General features: G+C 45.5%; 1 long non-coding RNA gene across 1 annotated transcript in view; it reads left to right on the top strand.

Moving 5' to 3' along the window:
- The first annotated feature begins 4959 nt into the window (after positions 1-4959).
- LOC109276631 (uncharacterized) overlaps positions 4960-22862 on the top strand; it is a 49190-nt gene continuing 31287 nt past the window's right edge. The window contains exons 1-2 of the long non-coding RNA XR_002084765.2: positions 4960-5657; positions 11738-11887. This is a non-coding gene — a long non-coding RNA (uncharacterized LOC109276631). The remainder of the gene's footprint in view (positions 5658-11737; positions 11888-22862) is intronic.

Genomic DNA, 22862 nt, shown 5'->3' with positions numbered 1-22862 from the left:
GAAACATTCTTTATCTCTGTGACTATGGTTTCCATTTCTAGCATTTTCATTTGATTCTTTTTTACAGTTTCTCTCTCTTAGTGGAAGTTACCCATCTCATCATGTATGTTTTTCATTTTTTCCACTAGAGCCTTTTACCATAATAATCGTAAGTATTTAAAATTCCCTGTTTGTTGGTTCTGACATGTGTGTAACATCTGAGTCTGGTTCTATGGATTGCTTTGCCTCTTGACAATTTTTTTGTTGTTCTTGTTTCCTTGCATACCTTGTAATTTTTTGATGAAAGCCAGACATCTTGTCTAGGGTATTAGAGACTGAGTTAAATAGTTGTCCCTGGAAATGGACATTTTTTCCTATTCTTAGCATTTAGTGTGGAGGGTTGAATCAGCCTAATTAAGAGTTGAAAACCAGTTTGGGATTTGTTGTTGCTATGGTTACTTTCATTATAACACAGTTTTAAACTCCTCTGGTGTTCGGCGCCTGGATGGCTCGGTCGGTTAAGTGTCTGACCAGTTTAGGTCATGATCTTGTGGTCTATGAGTTTGAGTCCTGTGCCAGGCTCTGTGCTGACAGCTCAGAGTCTGGAGCCTGCTTCAGATTCTGTGTCTCCCTCTGTCTCTGCCTCTCTGTCTCAAAAATAAATAAAAACATTAAAAATTTTTAAATTTCTCTGGTGTTTAGGGTGGTGGCTGGTTTGTTGGAAGGTTTTCTCCCCATGGTGTCTGCTCTACCCTTGGGTGTTGATCTTCCTTTTGCCCTGTGCTTCCATGGGGGTTTCTCACCATGATTTTGCACCTCTTTCAGCAGTAGAGTACTATCAGTAGTTACTAGATGCTTATTAGCCTGGTGGGGGGTGGGGAGCATTCTCTGATGTTCTGATTAGGTCTCCATTGTAGCCAGGCCTTGTGTCTCTACATCTTGGAGGTGGTGCTTTCTTAGTGGTTGTCCTTTACCTTTAACTATAGGTCTGGGTCCAGAACATATTCCTGCGCCTTCCCAAGACTATAGAGCTGCTCCCCCACCTTTCCCCAGCTACAATAGCTTTTCACCAGCGTCCTAGGACTGACAGGGTTTGTTGCCCTTCTGCCAATATTTCCAAGCTAGATTTGATAGGAGATAAGAATCTAAGTGGAATTCCAGACATTTCCCACAGTGTCTGCTACTTCTTTCTCCCAGGCCTGCAGCGCGTAGGATGCTGCCTGAAGACTCGTGTCCTATTCTCCATCTTTTTTGTGTATCCTTAATGAGGTCTGTGGAGGAAAACCTGCTAGAGGGTGTGAATTTGCCTTTGTCTGTGTCCCAAGGGGTTCTATAGCCTCTTGCTGGTCTAAGCTCAGCCTTTAGCAATTTGTTGAAATTTTTGTTGATTTTTATTCTTTGTTTATGTATTTATTTTTGAGAGAGAGAGAGAGAGAGAGAGAGAGAGAGAGAGAGAGAGAGAGAGAGTGCACATGAGCTGGAGAGGGACAGAGAGAGAGGGAGTGAGAGAATTCCAAGCAGGCTCCATGTTCTTAGTGCAGAGCCCGACATGGGGCTCAATCACATGAACCGCAAAATCATGACCTGACCTAAAATCAAGAGTCTGATGCTTAACAGACTGGCCCACACAGGTGTGCCAATTTGTTGAGATTTTTAGCTGAATTAGTCTTATCTGGGTCCAGCGGCATGGGCCCCAGATAATCAAGTGCTTATATTTGTCTCTCTCTGGAGGTTCCTGTAGTTTCCTTGGGTTTGGGGTTAGCTGACTGTCTTTCAGTCCCAGATCTCTGATGGGTCAAGAAAGGTGAATTTGCAGATTATTCAACTTTTCTTTTTCTTGGTGTAATGGTAGGAGTGATGTTCTTTCCAGTTTTCTACATCCTAAGTGGGAAGCTAACACATAATTCTTAAAACATTTGTGTATCAATTTTTCCATTTTTCAAGAGTATAGAACAGTATTTATTATAGTATCATTTCCAGGCCATCTATATCAGAGTGTTAAGGCTTATTAAAAATGCTGATTATGGAGCCACACTCCAGGCTTATAAATCTGAAAATCTAAGGGTCATTCATTTTACCAAGCTCCCCAGGTGATTCTCATGCATTTTTAAAAAAAGTTTATTTATTTATTTTGAGAGAGAGAGAGAGAGAGAGAGAGAGGAGGAGGGGTAGAGAGAGAGGGAAACAGAGAATCCCAAGCAGGCTGTGTGGTGCTCGAACCCATGAAACTGTGAGATCATGACCTGAACTGGAACCAAGAGTCGGATGCTTAACCCACTGAGCCACCCAGGTGCCCCATCTCATGCATTTTGAAATTTGAAAATGGTTGGATTCACAATTAGCCGTGAACATTTATTGGCATTTATTATAGTGCACCCGGCATATTACAAAGATTATCTTAATCTCACAACAAACCTATGATATAGGCACTTTTATCATCCTTTTTTTTTCTAAATTTTTTAATGTTTATTTTTGAGAGAGAGAGGCGCGTGCGAGTAGAGGAAGGGAAGAGAGAGAGGGAGACACAGAATCCAAAGCAGGCTCCAGGCTCTGAGCTGTCAGCACAGAGCCTGACGCAGGGCTCGAACTCACACACTGTGAGATCATGACCTGAGCCGAAGTCAGCCGCTGAGCCACCCAGGCGCCCCTATCGTCCTTCCTTATACACTATGCAGCTGGGTCTCAAAGAGGTTAATTAGCTTATCCAAGGTAACCCAGCTGGGATACAGCAGGGGTGGAATTTGAACTCAGATGGTCTGATTCTGAAGCCCCAGATCTTTTTAAACATTGAGCTATAATTCACATTTCTATCTTTTAAAGCGTACCATCAGTGGTTTTTATTATATTTACAAGATGATACAATCATCACCACTCTTTAATGGCACATTTTATTTTCATCGCCCCACCCCCCCAAAAGCAATTTGGTACCTGCTAGCAGGCACCCCCCCACTCCCCCGCCCCCCTCCAGCTCCCGGCAATCACTAACTCACTTTCCATGTCTAAGGATTTGTCTCTTCGGGACGTTTCATGTAAATGCAATCATACAATACGTGGCCTTTTGTGTCTGGCTTCTTTCACTTAGTAAAGCCGGAGATCTTAACCACCGTGTCAGAAAATTAGAAACGGGATCGTATCTGCTTAGACAAAAAGAACTAACACCTGTCAGCTCGCTGGTGCAGGAGGAGACAGGCTACCCAGGAGACACAAAGACAAGAATTCCATTCAGTTTAGTGAAGACTAATAAAGACCACGTGTGTTACGCGCGAGAGCGGTTTCGCTCGGGGAGGGGGGTATCTGGGTGGTGGGGTCTGGGGTCCGGGGCGGTTCCGGCTTCAGGTGGCCGCATTCCCCGCGGGCTCCAGATGCCCGGAGCAGAGGGGACCCCGGCGGGCGCGCAGGAGGCGACGTCCCCGCGGACGCGTCTGCAGGAGCCCCAGTGTCCGTGACCCTGGCGCGCCTGGCCGCCGCGGTGCGCAGCTCTGGGCCGGGCTGCGGAGGCGGCTCCCCACGCAAACTCAAGCTCCCCGAGCCGCGAGAGATGCGTTCGCCAGGAGGTTTGGTCAAAGTCCCTGATGAGGCCGGAGCACTGATGACAGGACGCGGCCAAACTTCAGGCTTGGGCCTGACGCCGTGGACCGCCCCGCCTCCCCCCCACCTACAGGAATGATGGTACAGTTTTGAGGCGGCCTCTACAACGCTTTGCAAAAAGTTCGTGGGTTTGGTTTGTTAGGAAGAGTTGAAATGAAGAATGTGAGTGGAGAGAGAAAACTGGGGTGCCTCCTGAGAGCAAAATCTGGGGCCGGATACTCCATGCGTATGCACATCAGAATTGCCCCTGGGGTGTGATAAAAATAGATTTCTGGGCTTCACTGGGGGAAATTCTGGTTTTGGGGTCTAAACAGGGCCCCGTGTCCCGTGATTCTAACAGGCCTCTGCAGGTGATGACGAGTGAGGGGCCAGGGCCAGGCTGGCACGCACAGCTGGAGGGTAATAGTTTTCCGCGTTTAATGTGCATGCGAATCATCTGAAGGTCTTATTAAAATTCAGAATCTAATTCATTCAGCAGGTCAGAGAAGGGGCCGGAGAGTCTGCGGTTCTGAGGACCTCCTGATTCGCTATCCGGGGACCACCTTTTGAATGGGAAGGTTGTAGGGGATACCGGCTTAAGGATAGAAAGCTCTGGCTCTCACTTAGGGTACTTGCCGTCTAGGGCGGGGAGCCCGGTGGACAGCTGCTTCTAGGCCAACGTGAAGTGGTCTGTCCCAGTAAAGACCCAGAATCGTTGTAAGGGGAGACACACCCTTTCTGTGGGCATCACGTGTTGGTAGTGAGACATCCAGGAAAAAAAAAAGGTGTATGTCATGTTCGACAAACTGTTTAGCAAGATAGGAAAGGGTACTACAGATCTGACGCATATTTCTATCCCAAATGGTTAATATCTTCAGAAAAAAATATGGACGCTAAAGAGGTAAGCCCTAATTTTCTAGAAAATTCACTGATGTGGAAAACTTCATTTCCTGATAATGCCGGGAAAATCTGTGTTTTGTTGGGTGCTCCATATGCTGTTGGTGCTTATGAATTGTGCAGTTTTATTATCCTCATTAACAGGGATAATGCTTGCTTTTTAACAATCATGATCACCATCTGGAACTTGGAAAACCATCGTTTGAGACTCAGGTAGGAAGGGGAAACGGTCTTGATGGGGTCCTGGCTCACTCACTTCCCCACTGCCCCAGCCTTGTTCACGTCCAAGGGCTTGGCTGCCAGGCACAGAAGAACCATACAGACAGATGTGATGTTAGTTGTGGTTCAAGAGGAAACAGAAACAAAGCAAAACAGAATGAGACTCAGCACAAGGAACGTTTGGCTTTGACTTCACTGTTTAATTTCATTCTCATCTTTTTTTTTTTAATTTTTAAAAATGTTTTTTTTTTGTAATTTATTTTTGAGAGGGAGAGAGATGCCAATGGAGGAGGGGCAGAGAGAGGGGGAGACACAGAATCTGAAGCAGGCTCCAGGCTCTGAGCTGTCAGCACAGAGCGTGATGTGGGGCTTGAACCCACATCATGACCCGAGCCAAAGTCTCAGCTGAACCACCGACTGAACCACCCAGGTGCCCTGAATGTCATTCTAATGTTAACAAATGTTCATAAAGTGGCTTTCCATGTGTGTTCCCCTCACAGCCCTGGTGATCTATATGCTGTGACATTGTGACAAGCTGGCTAATGTGACCGTCAGTGCTCTCCCAGCTCTTGGGGGGAGTTGGATTTGGGCACCTGAATGTCTTTTTTGTTTCACGGAGGATTACCTTGTCAGAAAGAGGTGGCTAGACCTCCAGGACCTGATAACCATAGCAACCATGCACGCCTGACCTTGTGGGTTCTTTAAGACACCTCCCCAGACCTTTCCCAGACGGATCTTTTCAAGCTTTCCCCAAACTGTTAGTGGCATTCTTAGATGGGCTTAGCCCTAACATGCAGGGCACTTCAGGAGTATTGACCTGACTGTCTTTTCCAGGTACCTAAACAGCACTCCATGGGGAACAGGAGGAGCTGGAAAAATTGGGAAAGCGAGAAGAACAACACGAGCAGAATCTCGCCAAGGAAATAAAGCACCTGCTTTTGATCACTAAGAACAGAAGATAAAATGCTCACATTTGAGAATGCGATCAACTCACTGTAAGGAATTGCACTTAGAAGTTTCTTGGTGGGGGCGGGGTGGGTAGCAGGTATGTAGGTGAGTTGGAGGTAGTTTTCTAGAGAAGGCGGGTTTCCAGTAGAATTGGTGGAGAAGAAAAGGGCAAAACACGGCTGTGAAAAAGGGAGGAGATGTTAGTAGTTCCCCCATAGGGGCTGTGTATTGTTTCAGGGGCACAGGTGGGGGCAGGTCCTCTGAGGCTGAACCAATGGAACAAGGCATTGGGGGCCATATGGCTGAGTCTTACAGGCTGGATCCATCATCATGAGTAGCCAGTTCCAGGGTGGGCAGACACTAAAACAATCAGGCTTCCCCACGTTGTGTCCTCCCTGAGTTTTCCAGCCTTTCTTCCCGCCATGCTCCCCCTTTCCCTGTTTCACCCTCCCCAGCAGCCTCTTCCTTGCATGTGGCTTCCAAAGCACCCGTGCCATCCCATCAATTGGTACCAGATTGAAATGAGGTTGAGACCAGATGTCGACATGCACTGAAGCTTAGAACACTATTGGGGCTCAGCCAAGTCAACTCGTTGTGGTTTCTTGACCGTTTCTCTGCTGACATGTGGACATTTACCACAAATAGTGAATGTTTACACCAAAGAAGTGGAAGGATGTGCATTCTAGCTGACCTTCACTTCACCTCCCTCTGTCATCTTCTAGAAATAGGGCTTTATCGTTGGAGATGGAGTCAATGGGTTATGTCTCAAGTATGAAGACTACTTCACCACAGGGGGGTAAATAGTGATGTTTCCCATTGCAGTTATTATGGGATGGAAGGGGTAGAAATATGTAGTCTGATTTGTGCTATTTCTTCTTTGGGGGAAGCACACACTGTATTAGGCCTACCTCACGTTGCATTTGGTGCTGGTTGGATGAGATCATGATCCTGTCCTCTGTAAATGGAAGGTGACTCGGATACTTTCTCATGGATCCTATGTAATTGTCCTGTAACTTACTGGGTGACTCTGAACTTGGGTTCCATTGGGTGAAGTTACTAGGTGACCTGGTTTCCTCAGCTCTCAAATGAGGGGAGTGGGGTTGGACCTTAGTTAGACTAGATGATAATTCATAGCCCTTCCAGTTCAAATATTCTGTGACTTTCCTGGGTACTGGGCAAAGCTCAAGTTCTAATCACAGAAACACCTGTGAGCCCCTTCCACTGCAGACATTAGCTCCATCCTCTGTGGCTCTGGGTGAAAAGTGACACATTATCAGTAGGGACCATGGGCACATGTCCAGTTTCATACCTGCAAGGCACGAGGCCATGAAGTGTCCAGAACCCAGCACGAGAAGTAATAAAGAAGTTCTTTGAGAGTAGGGATGATTTACATCCGGTAAGATTAAGTGTGGCTCTGTCTCAAGGAAAACCTAAAATAACTGTTTTAAAGCAGTTCTCAAAGTGTGGTTCCTGAACCAGCATCATCAGCATCACTTGAGAGCTTATTAGAAATGCAGATTCTTAGGCCTCAGTCATAACTGAAGAATCAGAAATTGGAGCCCAGCCATCTATGGTCTAATGAGCCCTCCGCATGATTCTGATGTATGTTAAAGTTTGAGAACCGCTGGCCTAAACATACCAAGATTATTCTATTATGGAAAAAGAGGTCTGGCGGATGACCTCGTGGGCTGATAGAATGTCACCAGGAACCTAAACTGACCATCCACCTGTTTTACCAGACTTGGTTCTGAATGATTTTGGCTTGCCCTGAAAAATAAATTCCATTCTCAAAGCAAAAAGACCCAGTGGCGATTACAGGTACCCAATATAATTTGGTTCATTTATTGAAAAGAATTCACAAATATGAATTCTAAAAATATTTTAAGCGATGGCACCATCATTGGGTTGTGCGCTTCCTAAGGTGAGGTGCCACTCACATGGATGTGTGTAGTCTTTGGTGTGTTTGTTTAAAAATTAACCTAATTAATTCATGGTCATACATCTTAACATGGTAACATTATAAGGCCATCATCTTTAATGCTTACTTCTTCATTTATTTTGAGAGAAAGAGAGAGCATGAGAGAGTGCTTGAGCGGGGCAGGGGCAGAGAGAGAGGGAGAGAAAGAATCCCAAGTAGGCTCCACGCTCAACATGGAGCCTGACATAGAGCTCAGTCTCACAACTGTGAGGCCATGGCCCGAGCCGAAATCAAGAGTCGGGCACTCAACTGACTGAGCCACCCAGGTGCCCCTCTAAGGCCACATCTTGCAGTCCTTTTGTAACCCTCTCATAACATACTTCTTTCTGGCCACTGAGTAAGCTTTCAATAAATAATGATTGAGTTAAATGGGTGACTTTATAGAGACCAAGGCAAGGCAAGATGAAATCAAGAATCAAACACTGATCTGGATAACTAAATCAGTGTAGACAGAAATGTAAGATGTTTCAGAATCTCAAACATTTGGTTCTCCATTGTAGATTTTTTCCTTTTTCAGTAATAGTTTGGGTTATGTTGATTTGAACAGGGGACTGAGAGCTAGGACCCAAGTTAAAAGCTCTGCCTTCAGCATTGGGAAAGTCACTTACACTCATTTTGTATCCCATTTCTTTTCCCTACAGGCAAGGGTTTTTACAATTAAAAGAGTTGGACAAGAGCTAGTCCATGAATCTGTCTTCTGCTCCTGAGGGGATACGTATGCAGGGCCTCCCCGTAGAGAGAATGGCACATTCTCAGTGGCACCTTTAGGACACAGCAGATACCTACCGTCGACCCCCATTCCTTCAGATGTGACTATTTTCCATTGGTCTGTATGGATCTGCGGGTGGGAGAATTATGGGGTGACCTTGAAGACCGAATGACACAGTGTGTTCTCATTTCTAACCTATCTGAGAAGCCTAGATGGTTTAGAAAATTGGAATAATTTCCTTTCATTTTCACAGAGAGCTGTGGTTTCTAAGAAAAAATATCAATGTTTTTGACCAATTCCTTCCATGAAGACTGGAAAAACCATGCCCTATCTGCTTAGCCCAGGCGCTGCGGGCCAGACAAGACAGTTGCCTGTTTACACGAGCAGAAAACAAAGCCGCTTCTAGATCAGGCTGTCTGACTGCTGCCGATCAGATCAGATCAGCAGCACTGAATGGGCTCCTCGCAGGGCCAGCTCCGGGTACCCCAGAAGACACGGGGCTGGCGGGGTCTACTCGCAGGTTCTCTGCCCAGCATTCATTCTGGCTTCTTCTTGACCAGCAGAACTCCTGCATCATTGAGGGCAGCAAGGTGTCCACTGAAAAGCGATGCTTTTTCAGCTTCCTTTTCTCCTTACCTGTAGGTAGCCTTGTGACCGTGTTCTGGTCCTTGAAATCCAAATGGAGCCTTCACGTGGATCTCCAGGAAGGCTCTCTAAAGACTGCCGATTCAGCCCAGAGGTGTGCCTGTGTTATTATTGTTCTACTCTTTCTCCTCGCTGCTGCCCGGAATTGAAAGGTGACATCTGGAGCCTCAGCGGTCATGCTGGGCCGTAAGTGTAGAAGCCAGGCACTGAGGTTGGCAGAGCAGAAAGGCGGAGGGATTAGTCCCTGTTGACTTCGTGTCAATCATGGGTTGCCTCCCCAAAGACCTCTTTTATGTGGCAGAGTAACTTTTTTGTGTTTAGACCTCAGTCATTTTGGGCTTTCCATTATATGTGGTCGCATCTAATCCCAGCTGATACCGGTGGTCCCTGCTCTCACTTCATGCCTGTGGATGCTGTGGAGTCTGGCACATTCAGGTGCATGCATGTGGTCCCTACTGTGGAGTGTATCACTCTTCGGTCAGAGTCTTCGAGGATTGGAGTGAAGGATGAGGGGATGGCAGGGTATTTTCATGATTAGGGTACCAGGCTTCCCTAACTCCCATGAGAGGGTCACAGGATGTTAACGATGACCTGGTTTAGTTCCTACGTCACTGCCTGCCCTTCTACATTGTGGGCCCAGGTTCATTATCTGGTACGTGTGAGATGGAGATTTCAATCACCAGGGGTTTTGGGGACCTGGAAGGAAACCTTGGACCACCGAATCAACACCTCTGCTTGAAGCATGAAGTGGAGATGAGACTACATGGGTGATGGTCTCTCTGAAGTGATTCAATATGGTCTGGATTTCAGCCGCAGAATGCAGCCTGACGAACAAGGTTCAGGCTTGGCTCCTTGTATCTAAGTGTTCTCGTTGAGCATGCTCGGGAATTTTTGACTAGATAAACCAATCGCAACTGAAGTTGACCATGGATCCCAGCTCATAATTCCAATATATAATTTTTTGTAATGCCTATTTTTGAGAGAGTGAGAGATAGAGACCTAGCATGAGTGGGGGAGAGGCAGACACACACACACACACACACACACACACACACGCACGCACACACACACACACACACAGAATCCGAAGCAGGCCCCGGGCTCTGAGCTGTCAGCACAGAGCCTGACACAGGGCTCAAACTCACAAACCATGAGATCATGACCTGAGCCAAAGTTGGACGCTCACTGACTGAGCCACCCAGGTGCCTCAAGTTCTGTAGATTTTCACTCATGCACCGAGTCTTGCCAAATACCACCACTAACAGAACACAGAACAATCCCAACACCTCATGAATTTCCTTGTGCTACCTGGTAGTTTTTTAAAATACCTTTCCTGAGTTATAATCACATACCATACAGTCCACCCATTTAAAGTGTACAGTGTGATGGCTTTTCATATATTCACAGATAATGTGCAGCCTCCACCAGTAAATTTTAGAACATTTTCATCACCTCCAAGAGAAGCCCCTTACCCTTTAGCCATCCACTTATCTTTCCATCCTTGTCCCAGGCAACCACTAGTCTGCTTTCTGTCTCTATAGATTTGCCTGTTCCGGACATTTCCTATAAATGGAATTATGTAATATGTGGTCTTTTGTTACTGGCTTCTGTCTCTTAGCATACCATTTTCAAGGCTTCTCTGTGCTGTGGCATGTATCACTATTTCTTTCCTTTTCATGGTCCAGCGACATTCCATTGCATGAGATACCACATGTTCTTTAGTTAATGGACATTTGGATGGTTCCCACCTTTTAGCTATTGTGAACAGTGCTACTGTGAACACTTGTGTACAAGTTTTTGTTTGAACAACCTGTTTTCGGTGCTTTTGGGTATGGAAGTAGGAGCGGAATTGTTGGGTCACGTGTACTTTTATGTTGAAGTTTTTAAGGAATCACCAAATTGATTTCCCACACTGGCTTAGCTGTTTTATGTTCCCACCAGCAATATATGAGGGTTCTAATTTCTATGCATCTTTACTAACATTTGTAATTTTCTGTTTTTGCTTATAGCCATCATGGTGGGTGGAAAGTTACATGGTCGTTTTTTGGATTGTAATAGTCTCACACGCTGGGTGAAAAATGTAGACATTTTTGTCCTGTTTCTTTGCCTTCAGCCAATTGAAACTTAGCAAAACATAGACTTTCAGAATGAGAGATTTGTATAAAGGGGGAATTGGCAGAGCAAGTGAATCAAAAGGAATGGTCTATAAACACAATATAAGGAAGAGCCAAATGTTATATGAAAATCATGGGTCCAATATACACTTCAATCAATGCATATTATTTGTTCCTACCGTGTGCCAGGCTCTGTGCTAGGCACTTGGGGCTTAAAACTTAAATAGGAACAGAGCCTTTAGAATGTTTGCTGTATGGAGCGGGTGCTCAGAGGAGGGGCCCTTCACACAGTCTAGGTATCAGGAAGGCTTCTTGGAGGCAGAGGGATGGAAAGTAAAGAAATTCTGATCAGAAAATAAGGGACACTAGAAGTATTTGAGAGGGAAAGAACTCATGCTGGAACATTTGGGAACTATCTTCCGGATGGCCTATTTTTTTTTTTTTTTTTGCCTTTAGGCTAAAATCTTGATTAGCCTGATTTCTTTCATTTCCCAATCTGCAATTGGTGGGTAGAATTCTTTCTTGAGGAAAATAAATCATAACTAAGACTTTTGTAAATATTGCTAGCTTTTGATTATTTGCACTAATTAAAGGGGAATGTATAATTCAGGATGGCAACGACGTAAACAGGGTTTATATTGACTTTGGAATATGTTTTTTGTTTTTTTCTGAAATTCCCAGATGTTGCTGTGTCGGATGTTCTCAGAACACACAGACCCGACTACGGCATGATGCCCTAGGAAGTGGGCTCTGTAGTGCTTCAGGATGATGCGTCGGCCTAAGCAGACAAATTTTCTTCAGACAGTGCTTATGGGGCACACCTTTCCTGCGGTGAGAATTCATTGTTTGGGCTTTAGGTTTTCTGTCTCCTGATTTATACTAAAAAGGAGGAATAATTCCAAAATTGTTTGCTCTATTTTAGAGGTGGCAAAAAATCCTCGGAGATCACCCGTGCTGCCCATTCTTTTTTGGTACCATAAATAAAACCTTTTTGCCAAATTCAGGGGAGGAAAAGAAATTCTTCTGATATGATCAAATTCTTTTGATGACACCCTGTGGCTTTTAAAATAAACACAAGTAACTTATTGATTCATGTCCCAAGTAGCGGCCTAGACATTGCCATAAAATATACACACATATACAATGGACCAGATTTTGGACGACTTGTTTCTGAAGGGTCGCCAATGGAGAACAGACTCTAATCCCAAATAAATAACATTGCCAATTGGTCAAAGTAAGAAATAGATTCACATATGTACAATAAAACCTGAAACTCATTTGGGCTACTTATGGAGAATTAGCAACAAGTCTTTCTTAAAATTTTTTTAATTAAAAAAGTTTTTTTTATTTAAAAATTTTTTTAATTAAAAAAGTTTTTTTTATTTAAAAATTTTTTTAATTAAAAAAGTTTTTTTTATTTAAAAATTTTTTTAATTAAAAAAGTTTTTTTTATTTAAAAATTTTTTTAATGTTTATTTTTGAGAAAGAGGGACAGAGCATGAGCAGGGGAAAGGCAAAGAGAGGGAGACACAGAATTGGAAGAAGGCTTCAGGCTCTGAGCTGTCAGCATGGAGCCTGATGTGGGCTCGAACCCACAAACCATGAGATCATGACCTGAACTGAAGTTGGACACTTAACCAACTGGGCCACCCAGGCACCAGGGGCACCTTAGCCAGGGGCTAAGTTCATGGTCTTGTGGGTTCATGAGTTCAAGCCTGTGTTGGGCTCTGTGCTGACAGCTCAGAGCCTGGAGCCTGCTTCCAATTCTGTGTCTCCCTCTCTCTCTGCCCCTCCCCTGCTTGCTCTCTGTCTCACTCACTCTCTCTCTCAAAAGTAATAAGCATTAAAAAAAATAAAAAAAATTGGAAAATAAAGATCCTTGAGTATCTGGTTTGAATGAATAATAAAAAGTAATTTGTAATTAGCACACCAGTTATATATTTGCTATCTATTGCTACATAGCACATTATCCCAAAACTTAATGACTTAAAGTAACAATAAACATTTCTTATGTAGTTTCTGGAAATGGATTAGCTAGTGTTTCTGGCTCAGGTATTGTCATGAGACTGTAGTCAAGCTGTCAGCCGAGTCTGCAGTCATCTGGAGGTTTGACTGGGGCTGGAGGACCTGCTTCCAAGATGGCGCACCCACATGGTTGGAAAACTGATTTCTCAGTCCCCTTTCTAGTGAAACTTGCTCAAAGCCTGCTTGAGTATTATCACAGCATGACAGCTAGCTTCTCCCAAAACAAGATCTGAGGGGGCAAGGCAGAAATAGCAACGTCTTTTATGACCTAGTGTAGGAAGTCACACGTCATCACTTAAGCCATATTTTATTGACCACACCAAGACGCCCTGATACAGTGTGGCTAAGACTGCACAAGGGTGTGCATACCAGGAGGTACTGGAGGTATCAGGAGGCATCACTGGATGCCATCTTGGAGGCTGACCACCACGAGCTGTTAGTACATAATTGGAAATGAGTCACTCCAAAAGAGAATTGGATTAATCACTTTCCTATTCTGGCAATTAGCATCCAACTACTATAAAAAAAATTCCAAGTGGGTAAAGTCAAATTGTGAATTTGAGCACTTTCAGGATGAGAGGTTTATGATCAACATCAAGATAAGTCATTAGCTCAGGGTCATAGAAGACCATCTACAGTTAGCTGGATTCTACTCTTTGCCTACTCTACTCTACTCTACTCTACTCTTCTGTTGTGAGTACAGAGCCCTTGGGTATTGGTACCCTACCCAGATTCTTCAATGGTGATTTCATGCCACCTCTTGTGTCATCTTCATCATGAAGCTACTCAGCTGGCTTGGTTCTGGTGGTGGCTTCCAACCATTTCTGTCTCTACTGAGGACGTTCCCTCACATTGCACACTCTCACGGGCAACTCTCAGATTATATACATCTCCCAGACCACTAGGTGCTAGCCCATTTTGTTTTCTTTTAAATTCAAGAAACGTATTAGAATACCAGTGAATGAGAGGGGGGGTCATGCTAGGGATAAACTCAACCCTGTTCTGATTTATATGAATCAGAAAAGCATGTGTATAAACACATAAGGCATTTACAAACATTAGCACATTGACTATTACTAGGAACAAGTCTCTCTTAACACATTAGTGTGTCCACCCTGAGATTGAGGGCCTCAGTAAGGACACTGGCATGGCGAGTTCAAATCCGAAACCCAGACTGGCCTGTTAGTTCTTCTATGTTTCCTGGTAGGCTGGGAAGCATCTGCCACTAATTACAGGGTAAACTGAGTGAGCGTGTCTGTGTGACTGGTCCCTGCCCATTTAAACAGACTTCGCTTCCACCAGCAAATGGGCCCTGAGAAGTATTTAAAGGAGAGGCGTGGACATTGGCTTCAAACGGCCAGAAGTTTTTCAGACTGACTCCTGTCTTCCCATGTCAACTCACTGTTTTTGTCTTTATCTCCCTTTTTCTCCAACCCTATTTTCTTTGTACCTTGGCTCTGATATCCACCAGGTCCCCGTGCTCCAATGATGGGTGTAGACGTGTTTGTTGAATTCACTCTCTGGATCTGAGCAACCTTGGCTGCGCTATGCTGAAGCGCTTCGCCCCTGCCACCATCCCCTGGTGTGAGTCTGTCCCTACTCCCTTTGAGCCCCAGTGGCCACCGGTAGGGATCACACCTGTTATTGTACACAAATGCATCACTGCCCCCCGGGGCAAACAAGTCAATGACCATTAGATAGGATTATTACCATCATTGTAATTCATCAAATGAATTTTCATTTATTGTGGTTCACTTCAAATTCAGACATTTGTTCTTAGAAAGGCTTTTCTATTCCTTTCTTAATAAAGGAGTATTTATGTGGTGAGTTTTCTTCCAGTTAACACATGAGAAAACCAAGGTTGAGAAAAAGTAAGCCACATAGCCACTAAGTTATGGGGAGAGGATTAGAATCTCAGCCTTCCAATATTTGGTCTAAAATGATTTTTTTAAGTTTATTTATTTTAAGAGACAGAGAGAGAGTGAAAGAGAGCACACAGGAGTGGGGGAGCGGCAGGGGGAGAGAGAGAGAGAGAGAGAGAGAGAGAGAGAGAGAGAGAGAGAGAGAACGAGAACCAAGCAGGCTCCACAATGTTAGCGCAGAGCCTCACATGGGGCTCAATCTCACGAACTATGAGATTATGATCTGAGCCGAAATCAAGAGTTGGACGCTTAACTGACTGAGCTTTGTTTTTAAAAGACTTTGTTTTTAAAAGAAAATGTGCAGTGACTTTCACCATTTGATGTAATAATTGTCTCCCAGCATTAGAGAATTAAATTCAACTTAGTTAAGTTGAATAGAAGGGTAGTGGCAAGGGGCACCTGGCTGGCTCAGTCAGGAGAGCATGAGACTTGATCTCAGGGTTGTGAGTTCAAGCCCCATGTTGGACATGGAGGCTACTTTATTTTATTTTTATTAAAAAAAATTTTTTTTTACATTTATTTATTTTTGAGAGACAGAGACAGAGCATGAGCAAGGGAGGGGCAGAGAGAGAGAGACAGAATCCGAAGCAGGCTCCAGGCTCTGAGCTGTCAGCACAGAGCCCGACGCGGGGCTCGAACTCACAGACCGCGAGATCATGACCTGAGCCGAAGTCGGCTGCTTAACTGACTGAGCCACCCAGGCGCCCCCCGGAGCCTACTTTAAAAAAAGCACAAACTAAAAGTTAGAAGGGCAGTGGCAAAAGTGTCAGAATGATGGGGGTTTGGGAAGAAGTGCATTTGTAGTTCTTCATCTTTGCACTTTGGTATAGATAGTGAAGAGCCCACCTGCTAAAAATGTTCTTAATTTTTAAGTACTTGTTGCAAAGCTACTGGGGGTAAGGCATTTACCTTGATATGAGGGACCCTGTAGGGTCCATATTTTGGGGAATATTATAACCGGAAGTACTTGAAGTGTCCTTTGAGGGCTATTCTAATAAGTTCTCTGTGAGACATTTTTGTGTCTTGCGTGGGGATGTGGAGAACCTGGTCGGCCACATGATGCTGTGTTCCTTCGTAACGATGGAGAGATCTTTTGGATCTCAGCATGTGCAAGAGCTGCTCAGAAACCCTAAGTCTCAAAACCTACTGCATTTCCTTCTTTGAGTTTGTCTTCTAGCTTGCGTTTCTGTGTGCTAACTTTGCCCCAGCGTTATCTTTGAGCGTTGCTCAATTTTATCTTTGCCTTGATTTTCCTCCCTTTTTGTGTATAGTATCCTGTGGTCCTGCATAGCCCTGACGCGATTCTGAATGTGAATGCGTGTCTACGTTAACTTGGACAGATATAATAATTTTACAAACATCTGTGGAGGAAGGTTGGTTATTTATTTATTTATTTAGAGAGTACGTGTGCACGAGTGCGAGAGGGGGAGGGGGAAAGGCAGCGAGGGAGAGAGAGAAAATTTTAAGCAGGCTCCACGCTCAGCACAGAGCCAGTCCAGGGCTCCATCCCACGACCCTGGGGTCATGACCTAAGCCGAAGTCAAGAGCCAGCCAGCCAGCCTGAGCCACCCAGGCGCCCCTGGAGGAAGTTTTAACAAACAGATGAGATTCATTTTGGTTTAGTAATACTCATTGCTTAGAAACAATGTGTTATCAACAAAGGAGGGAGTAGAGATGGAAGAAATAAGAGGGCATAGGCTGTCGGGTCATTTTCTACAGGCTGCCTGTCCAGTCAGTGGCCCAGAGAGGCTCCCTGAGAAGGCTGTGTGACTTTGCTTCTGGAAGCCCTTCAGGACAGCACAGTGCTATCTGAGAAACTGTCAGGGCCACCCAGAAGACTGGCTGGTTGATTGATCTCATGGGATTACTTAGTATGATGCTTTCATTGAACTTTTTTTCTGTACTGGAAGAGTATATGGGGAAGAAGAAAGGGTTCCAGCAAGAGTTTTCTCTGGGGGCCAAAAACATAACCAGTGGTTCTCAATGTGTGGTCCAGCATCATCGCTATCACTGGGGAATGTGCTAGAAATGTAAGTCTTCAGGCCTCACCCAGAGCTACTGAATCAGAAATTCTGAGTGTGTGGCCTAGAAATCTGTATTGTAACAAGCCCTCCAGCTGAATCTTCATGCTCGGGTGTGAGAGCTGCGGGCATTTAGAAGTCAAGAGCATGAGCTCTGGACTCTGACCTCCTTTGCTAGAATCCTGGCACCACCCCTTATTTAAGCTGTGTGACTCTGGGAGCATTGCTAGATCTCTCTGTGCTTTAGTTTTCCCATCTGTAAGTATCTGGAGAGAATTATAGTACCACCTTCAGAAAGTTGTAATAAGGATTAGATTTGTGAATATACTCAAGAGTAGTACCTGGCACATAATAGCAGCTCAGTAAATGTTAGCCATTATTATCAGCGGACTTCTTGTCATGGAAAAGTGGGAGAGGGTTTCTCGCTCTAGCCTCTCTCCGTAAGAACCCGCGAAGCTCATGCAGCCTTCTGTGAGGAACAGCTACAGGCTGGAATTGCTAGGATAGTGCAGAACACGAGATGCTCAAAGCCCCATCTGCGCATATCATGTATGTTGCCTTAGAGATAGCCCTGAGTTGTGAGAAACTCAGTTTCCTTCTCAGCATTGGTAAGATCCGTTTCTGACCTGGGGGACAGAGAATTGATTCCTCGATTTTGGGCGAAACCCCAAGTGTCTGAGGGATCACACAGGTGTTGCAGAATTCACCAAAAAAGTCTGAAAGTAATATCACCTAAAATTAACTTTAAATATCTTAAAAGAAGTTCTAGTTTGCCCAGATTTTCGAAAACTGTGCCTTAGGGGGTGGTGGGGAATGGGGGAATCTAGAAAGAACCAAATGGCTATTGGACGTGGTAACCTCTCTCCAAAGCCTGGGGATCACCGTTGCAATGTTTAAATGGATTATTTTCAAAAGTTGCTACAGACACACTCATCAACACGGCCTCAAGACCCACTTTCCAGTTGCGATAGGGTGGCATTGTGATTTCCCTTCTCCCAAGGTTTGAAATTTTTCCAAGATGATGTGCAGCTTGGCTGAATTAAATCCTTGTCAATAAGATGAAATACACCAGATCAATTGGGGGTTTTCTTTTGGCAGCCCCCACCGCCAAGCCGGCTCATCTGTATGGCGGATCCACTCAATCATGCAATAGTAGTTGCTGACATGACCAGAAAGAGTGATTTGTTGGGGAAAAATGGTTGGAATTGGAAAGGGCTAGGATTAAACGCAGGAGCTCAGAGGTTCCATGCTGTGCCTGAGCAGCCCAGGGGCTCCGGCGGCCTCTTTGTCTAGTCCCGGCGGAGTCACTAAATGGAAGGAGAGGACACGGGCCAAGCTGGGTCAAGGTCTTTGGATGAATGTGCACGGGTAGCCCTGGAGTGTCCTGGAGATTCTAGCCACCCCCCCCCCCCCCATCTCTCTCTCTCTCTCTCTAATTCTCTCGTTCTCATGTTCCAGACCTGAGAACCTGTTGAGGCCAAAGAGAATGAGTTCTGAGGTCCAGTCCTAGGTCCAAGAGCCAGAAAGCAGAGCTCAGGGGTCTGGTTGTGTAGACAACAGCCAAGTGCTTTTCTTATCTCAGTACATTCTTCTCCTAGCCCACCCCTCCCCCTCACCATCTCTCCTCATCAAACTTCCCAGTGAATTAGGCTGTTGCTTTGACAACAGCTGGGAAGGGGGGTGGGGGGGATGGTGAAGTGGAGGACTGGAAAGTTCCACGTCACTCTGTGGCAGAACTGCTGATGAGACCCAGGAAGGAGCACGGAATGAGATGTTAGCTTGAGGATTGCAAACATTGGCAACGCAGGATGATTTACCCCGGGCTGGAGAGGCTTCTCTTATTCCTTCGCCTGCCCCCCCAGGAAGCCTCTAGGACTCTGAAAATAATGGATTTATCTCATGGGAGAGAGCTGGTGTCTTGCCAAGAGAAAAGCATCCTGATAGCAACAGGTCGAAGCCTCACGTTGTGGCAGGATTTATGATGGGGGTTTATCAGCCAGAGAGAGAGGCAGTGTGGGGAGGCCTGGGCGGTATCTCTCCCCACAGGAATGTTCTGCATGATCCCTTTACTACATGAAAAATGAAGTGTGGTGGGCTAGTGGGGAGACCTCGTAAAGCTCGGGTGATCACACAGACTTGGATACAGAGCCTGGCTTCAGAGCATAAGAAATACCCAGGCTATACCAGTGAAAGGGTGTGGACATAAATAATGGGCAACTCCCATAAAAAAGGTCAAACGTCTGACTTCAAATAACATGCTTTTTCTTCCTGAGCCGAGTTGCCGAGAGTTGAATGAGGGTCAGATTTGCATCCACATCTCTCCCTAGCTCAGCTCTTGGCTTGCCTCGTTTTCTCCCCAGGGTGTATTAGAAACAGAGCCGCTTCACGTGAATGTGATGGTTCCCATTCGGAACCCTGCCTCGGCTTTGGTTTTTCTCTATCATCCTGAAGGGGGAAATGTCCCCCCCAGCTTCCAGGTCACCTGCGAGCTATTTGGGTTTGGAAATGAAATGAGACCCTTGGAAAGCGTGCCTCTTTACTCATACTTCGCTGATGTTAGTAAGACTCGGTCATTCTCCAGCCCCGGGTCAGGGGTCAGGCAGCCATAGACCTGCCCGCGGAATTTCTTTCGGGCAGAATTACTTTTTCTTTCTCTCTTCTTTTGCTGTGGAAGGAAAGGATTTTGGAAAAAACGGTTTGCTTTTGCTCTGTGGTTTTTGTTTTTTGTTTTTTGTTTTTCTGTTTTGGTGGCTCCTTAGAGCTAATCTTCTGGCCTGACAAAGCACCTGAAAATACATTTGTAAACAGTGATGGCCTATCTGCCTGACCCACCCCTGCCCCGGCCCCCACCCCTGCTTCTTTGAGTCTTAGACTCAGCAGCTGGAATCCTTAACTCCCAGGGAGAGACCTAGCCTTAACCTTAGGCTTTGAAGTTGATTTCATTCCTGGCCGAGGGTTGTAAGGAGACCCAGGGCAGGAGCGGACTGAGGTGGAAGTGAGTTTCCCTCGCTGCTGTCTGACCGGTGCCTTCAGTCCCCAGCTGGGCCCTGGTCCTCATGGTCTGTTCCAGCCTTCCTGCTGTTTGTCCTCTGTGGCACTGGCCCTTCTGGCCATCACCTGTCCCTCCCTTGGTTTCCAGGCAACCACTCGTTTCCTGGTTCTTCTCCTACCTCTCCCAGAAAATTCACCCCCTCCTTGGCATGCTCTCCTCTGCTCCCCCTCCACCCCCCACCCCCCACCCCCCACCCCGAAACGTTGACATTCCTTAGGGCTCTACCATTTGTCATTTTCTCCTCTCTGAGTAACCTTATTTACACCTGTGACTTTAATCACCAAGTCTGGGCTACTGGTTCCCAACCATGGAGACTAAGCTCCAGGCGTGTTTCCAGAACTTTCTGGCCACATCGACTTGCAATGACCCGTAGTAGCTGAAACTTACACATTCCAATATGACCTCATTTTCTTCCCCCTCAAGGAAAACTTCTTGTAGTCTTGTTTTTGATAGATGGTTTTCCATCCATCCAGTCCCTCGAGTAAAAAAATCGTGAGTGCTCCTTGACTCCCCCCGCCCCCAACCCCCATGTTCAACACTCACATGTCCTGATGTTTGCAGTTCAGAAATTTTTCTGGAGCCCTGCCTCTCATTTCTGTTTTCCATATTTACTGCTATTGCTTTGGTCTAAACCCTCACCCTCCTTCCCCTCTAAACATATAACATTATAATTCTTGAACAACCGTAAGCTCAACAAATATTGGTCGAAAGGATGGATAACCTCTCTAGACCTCGGCAGACTGCTGTGAGGGTTATATGAGATGCTTTACGAAAAGCCTCCTTAGCACAATGATTGGCTCACAGTAGATGCTCAGGGAACATCAGTTGTTATATGTTATATACAGGAGCTGTTTGAAAGTGTGGACCTTGGACCCAGGCTGCCTGGTTTCAGACTCTGGTTCCATCCTGTTTTCACTTGTCGTATACACGATGTCCGTGTCTCCATTTTTTTTCATCTGTAAGATGAGATGATGATCATACAGCTGTTGGGATTACATTATTTAATTTATGTAAAGCTTTTAGAATAGTGCCTAGCATATGATAAATGCCCAATATGTCAGTCCTTACTGTCATTATTTTTGTTAGTCTCCTGCTTCCTGGGTTTCATAGTCAACATGTTGGGCTCTGTTAGAGGAAATGTGTGTTCTCTGAGCTCTCATGTGTGGCACCCTAAAATTACGTTGGGGAAAAATCATCACCTCATTTTCACCGAGTATCATGTCTGTCTCCTGTGGACTTGATAAATACTGAATCACAGTCTTTTTTGCTGCATTTTATAATCGTTCTTTGGGGTGAGCAGCTGTCCTGGTTTTCCTGGGATGAGAGGTTTTCCAGGATGGGGGACTTTTGGTGTAAAACTAGGATAGTCCTGGGCAAACCAGGACAGCTGGTCATCTTGCCCTTTATCTTCAGTACCCTGAGCTCTTCTGAAGCTCAGCTTCTAAACATGCTTCCCCAAGCATATTTCAGAGGCAAAACCAAAATGCATAAGTCAAGGTGACGGGCTTGCATATCACATTGGGAAAATAATCCGGGAGCCCTCACATGCCATCTTCTGTTCTTCTCCACCGAAATGTCACATTCTGGGAATTTCTGGGACAAACCAAGGCTGGTTTTTTTTTTTTTTGTTTTTTTTTTTACTGGTGAGAAGAATGACTTCTCATTTCTGGCTCTGTCCTTAAACACTGCAGCTCTCTTTAGCTGAGTCTCTGCGCTGACGAGCAAACCGAGATCCCCTTTCTCATCCGCCAGGCCTTCTCCGCACACGGGCTGCAGGGCCGCAGGATCCTGGTGGCAGCTGACCAGCTGTGAGCCCAGCCATTGCAGAGAAGGTGGCTGCTGCTCCCTACCAGCTAATAAGCAGCTGCCCTCTGCTTCACTCCCGAGGCCTCTCCTCCTGTTGTTTCTAAGCAGAGTCTCTCTTTCCCTATTGGCACCAGACTTCTCTTCATAGAAAAGAAATCAAAGCACATCATTTCCCAGCCCAAATCTGTTGGTTCCGGAGGCCCATAGCATTGGAGCCAAATCCTTGGCTCGCTCTTGGGCTCCTTCACGGTCTGGCCTCCAACGATCTCTCCAAAGCCTTCTTGGCTGACTTCTGCTTTCATTATCCAGAGGTCACCACTGTTCCTCAAAGATCACCATGTCTTTGGATTAATCTACTCAGGCTGCTGTAATGAAATACCATCGACTGGGTGGCTTAAGCAACATTTACTTCTCATACTTCTGGAGCCTGGAAATCCAAGATTGAGATTCCAGCCAGTTTGGTTTCTGGGGAGGGTGCGCTTCCTGGCCTGTGACAGCCGCCTTCTCAAGCTGTGTTCTCATAGGGCAGAGAGAGAGAGAGAGAGAGAGAGAGAGAGAGAGAGAGAACTGGTGTCTCTTCCTTTCTTCGAAGAGCACTAATCCCATCACAAGGGCTCCACCTACATGACCTCATCTAAGCCTAATTGTCGCCAAAAAGTCTCACCTCCAAATACTACCACATGGAAGGTAGGGCTTCAACGTTTGAATTTGGGGGGAAACACTTCAGTCCCTGACACCTTTTAATTAACTCCGGCTTCTGCACATGCTATTTTCTCTGTCTTGCATGCCCTTTCCCTTTGCCAGACAGATTCCTACTCATCTCTTAAAACCCACATAAGAGCTTCCACTCCCTGTGAAGCCTGCCTTGGCTCCCCTCTGGGTGCCTGTAGCATTTTGTCCAGTGCTTAGAGAAGTTGCCACTTTGTACGAGAACACGTTTACGTGTCCGTCGCTCCCTGGAGTCTTAGAGAGTCTTGAGG

The sequence above is a fragment of the Panthera pardus genome, unplaced genomic scaffold (assembly GCF_024362965.1).
Source record: "Panthera pardus isolate Hobbes unplaced genomic scaffold, ASM2436296v1 HiC_scaffold_21, whole genome shotgun sequence".
NCBI lineage: Eukaryota > Metazoa > Chordata > Mammalia > Carnivora > Felidae > Panthera > Panthera pardus.
Note: the sequence above shows the minus strand (reverse complement) of the source record. Positions and strands in the feature narration are given on the sequence as shown.